Raw genomic sequence first — 8695 nt, forward strand, 5'->3', positions numbered from 1 at the left:
CTGTTCTCTCTTACTCTCTCTCCCTCTCTCTTCTCTCTCTTCTCTCTCTTCAATTTCTCTCCCATACTTCATCTATTCAAAAATTTGGTTACGCCATGGTGTAGCTGGGGAATTAGGGTACATTTCTACCCGATCAAATTTTCAAACAGAGTAAGTTCATTTTTGCTCTAAATATCATTTGTTCTCTGTTTTTTCTTAGGATTTAGTCATCAATCTTGGCGGGGTCAGTTGAGAAGATTAATCCTCTCAACTTATTCTACTATATACTAAATTTTTGTTCTGTTTGGATAATTTGCATTAGGCCTGTAAATCTTTAAGCTTATCCAGACTGTGGGGAATAAAATTCTAGAAGTTGCTTGGAAAGCAAACAATTAAGGTAAGGGAAGCTAAATTTAATTTTTAATAGCACCCTATGATAGAAGATCTGAATGCGGAAGGGACGTGGTCCCAATATTCAATTTCTCTTGCAGAGAAGTTGTTTGTTTATATATTATTTAAATTTGTAAAAATATTAGATTTTGATGGTTTAATATTTAAGGTGTTGTTTTTTTTATGTTAATTACGCTTTTGAATATTGTGGATCATGTTTGGAATGATATTGTTTGATAAAATGGTGTGGAATTGAATTCATACATTTGGGATAATGTATGGACTAATGTTTGTTGTGTATTAAGTATTGATGCCGAGATAATGTATGGACTGATGCTTGTTATGTATTAAGTATTGATGCCTATGTGGTAACAGAGATCTCCGAGCTTCACTGATGATCTAAGTCACATAGACTAAGATATCAGGTGGTGAGAAGCTGATGGGGGAGTTCATGCACACCGTGACATATGAGATGCACGACTTGAGTTGTATTGAACTTACCCTGATCCTTTCTGTTGGATTCGCTGGTAATCTTTGGATCAGGTGTTAGTCTCTGGTAGGACTTACTTAATACGGGTCTTCCGGAAGACGTTGGTTGTTGAATATTCTGGATGTGTAGATCCATGTGAGATCTATGTGATTGTTTTAGTGTTGAGATTTGAAGAAGATTGAATAACTGAGAAATTGATCATGTAATTTGATTTTCTATTTTGATTTAATTGTGTATATTATAAAATTATATTTTCACTAGCTTACCTTTGCTTTTCTTGTTGTGTTTGAACTGCGATGACTGTACTATGTACACGAGCAGATGATCTTACAGGTGTCAAAGGGTCTAAAGAGCTTTAGGGTGCTGATTTTGAAACTTATATTGTAAATATTTGTATTTCTATATGTCCTAATCATGTATTATGAACATTTTGAAAAACTCTAAGCCTATATAAAAATACGTAAAACTTGTATTGTAATAGTTAGACGTTATTTTTTTGAGGGTGTTACAGAACATATTTAATCCTTAAATTTAGTTGAAGAATTTCATCCATGACTTTCATTCAAATTTACTTTCGAATTATGTTTTTATCCTTATTTGACTAAGTTTAAGCTTCACAATACGTAACCAAGTTTTGTTTTCCATATCTAATTTTTGTTAAATTATGATTTTTCTTTCTTTCATATTTCATAAATTTTAGAGAAATACAATTAATTTTAGTACTTAACTCGATAATACAAGAATCACATTTTATATTTATGATTATCAGCTTTTTATCATTTTGATTATAAAGAGATAAGTAAAATTGAACCATGTTTCAGTATTTTATAATTTTATGATTTAAAAAAGAACGAGTTTCAGTTAAAAATTTAAAGTAATGGCAAGAAATGGAAAAGATTGATTAAATTAGTTTGATCGAAAATAACTAAATCAACAAAAAGTAATAATTGTAAATAATGCATATAACTTTCAAACAGTGTAAATTTGCATAAATGTATAAAATACATGAACTTAAATGGTGGAAAACAATAAAATATTCATAAATTGCATCATATAAATGATGGAAAATAGTAAAGAGATTTATGAAGTGAGCTAATAGAGGAATAAATTAGATTTATAACTGAGTAAAAGAAATTAAATACCTAGCATGAGTTTTATAAAAAAAATAATTAAATATAAAATAAAGTAGAACACTTTAAAGGATTGATGACCCTAGTATAAATTAAAGATAAACTATGGGGATGCTTTGGCACATTTTTGCCTTGGCATAAACATCTGCTCATGCTAGTATCAATACTAGTACAAGTAGGACATTGTGCTATCTTTTTAGTTTTAGTTTTTATAATTTATATCAATGTTGAACTAATATTATTCTTTTGTTTAAGAATTTGTCTCTTGTAATAAGGAGGTTACGAGGGAACCTGCTATTCATGATCATGACATGACAAAATTGGAGGATGATCCATATCATAACATCTATCCATATTAACCAGGTTGAGGAAGAAATCCTTATAAATAGAGTGGAACTTCAATATGTTGTTGATACTAGTATTGTGCCTCTACACATGTCCTTACCAAACACATTGGAGGTTGTTGAGGAACCTCCATGTCAAATATTTCAAACATCCAACTGTGGGCCATGTAAGTCATACTATGCATGTGATGTCTTTCTTTTACGATAAGTGTACCAAGTCAAAAGTAAAAATTTGTCCCTAAAGACGGATATCGAACCCACAAGGAACAGTGATGTACATATAAAAATTATTCATATCGATTCCTCGCATACAAAATTATGTTTAGGGTTATGTCTCGTGCCTTATATTTAACCTAATTGGGTTTGGGTTAAGTGATATCTCGCTTAAGCGAGACATTACTTACTTAAGCGAGTTTTACAAGAAAACTCAATTTCATTGGAGTGAACTTGCTTAAGCGAGTCTTATGCAAGTTTTCAATGCTCTAACTTTGTCTTTTCTCCTTCTCTTCAACTTGTCCATTCTCCTTTAGCTCTTTTATCTTGTTTTTCCCCTAAATTCCTAAAATTAACACAAATTTGGGAATAAATCATTCATATTCATCTTATAATCTAAAAATATGTAAAAAGGTTCAAATTCCTAAATTAGGGTTGAATTATAACTATTTTATCAAATAAAATCCATAAGTATCTAACTTTTTGTATTAAATATTACTGATTTCTGACACTTATCAGTGTGTTAAAAAGATAGGACAAGTTCAAGAGGGGTGAATTGAGTTATAGTTCAAAAAATAGAAAAAATCAACCAATTAAAATGTTGCTAATCAGAAAATTAATCTGTTAAAATTTTGTTCAACCAAGAAACATCAAAGAACATAATATAGGATTTAGAGAGACAGAGAAGATCCACACAATTGTTTATTACTGGTTCATTGTTCCACAAGAGCTACATCTAGTTTCTCAGCTACACCAACTAAGATTCTATTAATCATAAGTCTTTACAATTAAAAAAGACTCCAAGAACACAATGGTTGAATCCTACAAGAGTGTTCTACCCACTAGTAACTCGAAGTTACCCTTTAGACATTAGAAACCCTATCTAATTTCAACCAACAACACTGAAATGAAAAGAATTCAAGGAACAATACCTAAATTTACAAAAAAATCAACCAGGTTCTAAAATTCATGAACCCTTCTTCAACTAAGAGTATGTGATTCAAGAAATTCAAAGAATTGTTCCAAGAACCATGTTTTCCACACAAAAAATAATTTCTCTTAAAAGCTTGTGATTTCTCTCCCAAACATATTTCAAAAAACCTCTCTAAATAATTAGAGAAATAGAATTTTATAAAAACCAAACTGTTAATTTTAATGGATTGTCATTTTAATCTATTGATTTCACCTAAAGTGAAAACCACGTATTAATTCAAGTTTTCAATATGTTAAAAGTTAACATACAACAACCCTATGAAAACCCAAGAATTTTCAATCTACTAAAAACAAGTTCTAATATATTAAAAATCCTTAACCAACTAAACCAATATGAAGTTTTAATTGATTTTAATGAATTACTTCGATTAAAAACCAATTAAAATATTCACTAAGTCTTTCAACACCTTAGTTAAGAATATTTTTTAATAGATTAAAGTATCATTTCAATCTATTAAAATTACCTTAATACCAACAACTAAACAATTTAAAAACATTTAGAAACAATTCTTGAATTATTTTAATGGATAATTAACCTTGGTAAAAGAAAATACAAAATCATACAAGAGAAATAAACTCTTTCTCTCTCACACACAATATATATATATATATATATATATATATATAAACTAAGTATTCTTTCTTCAAATATTCAAGCTTGGATTCATCAAATACATCATCTCCAACTGCATCTACAAACTCCCACTATTTGATTAAGACAATTCAGTTGAGTATGTGGGTCAGTTGTTTTGTAGGACAGTGTAGTTGTCTATGTAAACATCTAAACACTAAGAGGAAAAACAAGATACAAGTACAAATAGTGCATGTTATAGGAAAAAATATTAACAAAAATAAATAAATAGTCCAAACATCCAAACAAATAAAATCACAAAACCAGTCACAAACTCAACTATTTCTCCCTCATTCACTACGTCAAATAGGGAGAAATAAAACAAAAAAAGTGAAAAAAAGAAATTGTTTAAGACAATATTAGAATTATCTAAAATAAAAGGCAAATGAAATTGAAAATATGCAAGACATGTCTAGATGTCCCTCCCATACTGAAGTGCAACAATATTCTCCTGGACCTTCAACTTGATCATCCAAATGTTGAAACCTGGCATCACGAAATTCATAATGATCCTTTTGTTCATGTGTCATTGTGTCCCGCCTATGCAACATCTTCCTTTCAAATGTGGCGAAAGGTATACCACGATCAACAAGTGGTATAAGGTATGAAGGCATGCACCACATATTTTCAATTTTAGGTACCAAAATTCACACATCATTCCTAACAAACTAGTTTAATTCATCATGCGTAGCTACAATCTAGTTTTCATCTTTTAAGGCATCTGAAATTGTTTTAAGCTCAATTTGAGAAACAAAAGACACATTTTCAAATAAATTATTAAGAAAATTTCTAGTAGAAACTTCATTCTCAATTTGCTCAACGATGTTGCCAAGAGAGAGATCTTTAGGAATCCTCCATTCCTTTGGTAGTTAAATGTGAGTCACAATTTCAATCTCTTGTTCAGTAACTTCTGCTGCAAATTTTAGTTGGACTATTTTTAGATTTGAATTTGAACTTTAGAAGTGAATCAAAATGTTCATCTTTACCTACATTATTCTTTGAATATTCGTGTGCCTCATTGTTAAACTAAAAAAAACATGCAAAAATTTATCTATTGTCATAAGCCTCTTGTTATAAACTCTATATGCATGACTATTCAATGAATAACTAAGAAAGACACCTTCATCAGCTTTAGCATCAAACTTGCTATGGTTTTCTTTGCCATTATGAAGTATAAAACATTTGTAGGCACAAACTTTTAAGTGACCTATACTAGGTTTTCTTCCTTTATATACTCATATGAAGCTTTCTTAAGAATAGGCCTAATATTTCATCACTAGCAAGTTGTGTTTATATCATCACCCCAAAAATACTTTGGAAGAGATTATTCATTAATTTCTAAGGATCCATTCTTCCTTTCAACTACTCCATTTTTTTTTTGTGTAGTTCTAGGTGCAGAAAATTTATGCTTCATTCCATTCTTTTCACAAAACATGTTAAATTTCTCATTTTGAAATTTCCCTCCATAATCACTTATAATAAAATATATATTGATGCAGTTTTGATTTTGTAAAATCTTGACAAACTTTTCAAAAGATGCAAAGGCATCATTCTTAGAAACAATGAATAAATCCAAGTATATCTAGAGAAATCATCCACAGTGATAAGAGCATACTAGTTTCCTCCAAGACTCATTTTTCTAGAAGGACAAAAAATATCAATGTGAAGCAATACAAGAGGTCTAGTGGTTGAAACAAAAAAAATTCATTTTGGAAGATGTTTTGATCTTTTTACCCTTTTGAGATGCTTCACACTCTTTATGCTTTTGAACCTTAGTGTCGCAATCAAAGACACGATGAAATTGTGAAAGGAAGAAGAAAAACGAGAAGTCGTCACCATAGTTTATTACAAAAAACTATGGAAAAACCAAAAGAAGTAGCTTACGAAACTAGATTTAAGGTCTGGGAGTCTGTTACATGTAAGGAATGTGTTAGCACCCTACAAAGTCCGCCGTAAGACGGTAACTTTAATTAAATATGCAAAAAAAGAATGTGATTTTCAAAATGTTTATTTTTTTCAAACATAAAACAAATATGCATGTGAAATTAAAGAAAATATTTTTGAAATTTTTTATTTGTGTCCGACAAAACCTTAGTCCTACATATTTCCATTCACAATATAAAATCAGGGTATACATAGTTCTAAATGATAAAGATTTTTTTTTTTTTTGTGTTTGATATTTTTAATATTTGAATTTTTTTTAAAAAAATTATGTTTTTTATGATTCAGATTGATTGGAGTATAAGAGCATGCAAATAACTGTGCTTATTACTTTTTACAAATCATACAATACCCAGAGATAGTGTAAACTATTGTTTGCATAAATCTTATTCAAAGAAAACATATTTTAAAAAAAATCATATTTATTTATTTGTTAAAATATAAAATACAACATGACGCGTGTGGTCATATAAGTGTTTAAAACTTATTTGGACATAGTGCCAAAATTATATTTGTAATTATTTTTATTTTAGTCTCAAAAACAAAACAAAAAACAAAAAATATTATTGGTGATTGTGATGTAAAATAATAGGTGGAAAATAGCATATATATTGGGCCGAATAAATTGGCCCAGCATTTTTAAACGAAATAAAAGATGATGGGTGTATAAGTAAAAACAGGGAAGTGATAAATAGTTAAACTGTTGGGCCAGACATGTGGGTCCAGACTTTTGTAAAAAAAGATGAGTGGGAAATAGCAAAATTGTTGGGCCAACGGAAGGCTGCTTCTTCCTGCACCTCCATACCTTCTTCTCTCACCTCCATAGATTCTCATATTTCCAGAAATGCCCCTCTGTAATATTCCGGATTACATAATCCGGAAGTCATTTTTCAAATTTGTAATTAACTTCCGGATTATATAATCCGGAAGTCTTTTTTCAGATGCATGATTACTTTACGGATTACATAATCTGGAAGTTTTTTTTAACTTCCGGATTATGTAATCCGGAAGTGTTTTTCAAATGCGTTTCCGGATTACATAATCCAGAAGTTATTCTATGGGGGTGGCACAAGAAGGATAAAAATGTATTTTCATGTTGTGTATGGAGGTGCTAGAAGAAGATATGGAGGTGCAGGAAGAAAGAGTCCCAACGGAATTGATTCAGCCTTTGTACAAAGGTCATATAGATATGAAAACGTGGGTGTTAAACAGTGGAATCGCTGGGTCAAAGGAATATTTTAAATGGTAGGGTCAGATTATAAGGAATGAGTGGCGAATAGCGAAAACTGTACGCTAGCAAAATGGGCCAATATTTTCCTTTTTATTAACAAAACTGGGACTGTTTCTTCCTGCACCTCCGTATCTTCTTCTGCCACCTCCATACACAACATAAAAATACATTTTTATCCTTCTCTTGTCACCCCCATAGAGTAACTTCCATATTAGATAATCCGGAAACGCATTTGAAAAAAGATTTCCATATTACATAATCCGGAACCTAAAAAAGACTTTCAGATTATGTAATCCAGAAAGTAATCATGCATATGAAAAAAGACTTTATAATCCAGAAGCTAATTACAATTTTGAAAAATGACTTATTATAGAGGGGTATTTTTGAAAATACGAAAATCTATGGAGGTGAGAGAAGAAGGTATGGAGGTGCAGGAAGAAGCGGCCCAAAACTGGTATATATAAAAAAAATCGTGGGCCCAAATGATGGTGGCGAAAGTAACAAAAAACAAAAAGAAAGGGGTCTCGTATATATCCATGCAAGCCTTCCAAAACATTTTTTTTTAATGCCATTCATCTCCATGGTTTTAATCGAGCCTAAGAATTAAGACTCTCAGTGCGCCACGTTGAATTGGTCACAACTCTTCCTCCTATTCTTTTCTGGATCATTGAAATTTGACAGCATGATTCTTCTAGCATTCTTTTGATTGTAATTTTGTATCGGGTTGTGGAAGATGCTGGAAATGCATACATAATACTTTGGAATTTAAGTGGAGGTCAACTCATTAAGAAGGAATTTAAGGGAGACTACACAAAAGACTATCCTAGAGAGAGTTCAAGAATAAATGTTTATGGCAAAATATGGGTAATATAACTCTTTTCATTCAAGTTGAATTTTACCTGAGTTGAACACATTTATTTATAGTGCTATAGTCTGCAAAAGATAGCCAAAATTCAAAAATTTAAATTAAAAAATAAACCCTAGATTTGGAAGAGCTAAATAGAGAGTGTCATGTGACTAGTCACACTCTCCTTGCCCCTCTCAAGCTTCTCATGTGCCTACTTAGTTGTACATCCCTCCTTGGTGTGCCCTCCTTGCCTCTAGGATCAACCTAGGGTTTCCTTTTAGCCAATGGAAGCCCAAATGAAACCCTAAGTGGGTTAAGAATCCTAACACTAACCTTTATCTTACCCTAAGTCAAATACAAGACAAAAAATCCTAGTCTAGTTGGTCTAAATACATGATTAGGGTTATTTAACAATTACAAAATTAAATAAATCATATTCTACTCTAAACATTTATTTATTTATTTATTTTAAACTAAATCATGACCCAAAAAAACTTCAATCTTCC

The sequence above is a fragment of the Phaseolus vulgaris genome, chromosome 11 (assembly GCF_000499845.2).
Source record: "Phaseolus vulgaris cultivar G19833 chromosome 11, P. vulgaris v2.0, whole genome shotgun sequence".
Lineage (NCBI taxonomy): Eukaryota > Viridiplantae > Streptophyta > Magnoliopsida > Fabales > Fabaceae > Phaseolus > Phaseolus vulgaris.